The sequence below is a fragment of the Otolemur garnettii genome, unplaced genomic scaffold (genome assembly GCF_000181295.1).
Source record: "Otolemur garnettii isolate 467f Iridium unplaced genomic scaffold, OtoGar3 scaffold00010, whole genome shotgun sequence".
Classification (NCBI taxonomy): Eukaryota; Metazoa; Chordata; class Mammalia; order Primates; family Galagidae; genus Otolemur; species Otolemur garnettii.
The window spans coordinates 37847050-37848322 of NW_003852405.1; positions in this window are offsets into that span (position 1 = coordinate 37847050).

Here is a 1273-nt window from a genome sequence, read left to right on the forward strand (position 1 = left end):
CGGGCTGGGGATTCGAACCCGCCACCTTAGGTGTACATGGCTGGCGCCTTAGCCGGTTGAGCTATAGGCGCTGAGCCACACCTAGCATTTTCTTAGACAAATTACACATGAAAATTGAGGTCCAGAAACTGATTCCTCACAAGGATGCCCAACTTTTTTTTACTCTCTGCCACACATTGGAAGAATAAGAGTTGTTTAGAGCCACACATTAATATACAAATACTGACAACAGCTAATTAGCAAAAAAGGTGTCTGTGCATACTTTTTGTTAATCTGACACCACAGATAAGCAAAAAACCAAAAAAATCATCATGAAATCAGCATGCGGCCCACAGGCTGCAGGTTGGACACCCCTGTTTTAAAATGGTCTGTGCCATCATCTTCTTAGAAAGTCCTCGTATCTGTCTTTGAAAACCATTTGATTTACACCATGTACCATTTGATCCTCACAACAGCTCTGAGTTTTATGCTTACAATGGTTATCAACATGATGCCCATCTAACAGATGACGGAACTAAGGGGAGGGGACATTGTGTCAGTTTCCTAAGGTCACTTGAACCCAGGTGAGCCAACCTTCCAGCCTGTGGCAGCAGAGCCCCCCACCCATTTCTACTCCAGCCCACCAGACCAACGTCCCCGTTTTGGCCTCATGTGCCTGCTTTCCTTTCTTTTCCCTCCCTCCTTTCTTTCTTTCCTTCCTCCCTCCCTTCCTTCCTTTCCCCAATTCTTCTGCTAAAACAGCAGAAGTTATGATTATTGTACACTTGTCACACTCAGCTCCTGTTGAGAACAGAACCAGTGGAGAGTGTCAGGTGCATGTGCCTTTCTAACCAGTAAGGCTGTCCTGCTCTTCTCTGCCTCCTTGTTAAATGCTGGACTAAATGACACTCGGGTTTTTATCAATTTCTCACGAAGATTCAATAAATTTATTTTACCCTTTGGTCAACCTAATTTTTTCCCAATATTTTATCAAGAAAAATTTCAAAAATACATCTAAATTTTTAGAAATACTCACCTGTATATCTATCTGTCAACTAGAGTCTGCCATTAATGATTTACTACACTTACCAGACTTATTTTTAAACCAGTCTTTGGCAGTTTACATTCCCACCAGCACCCTCCATAAAAAAGGAAAATATCACTGTAACTTCATCCAAGGTACCTTTAAGAAGTAGGATTACTGGCTCGGCGCCTATAGCTCAACTGGCTAAGGCGCCAGCCACGTACACCTAAGGTGGTGGGTTCAAATCCCCAGCCCGGACCCGCCAAAACA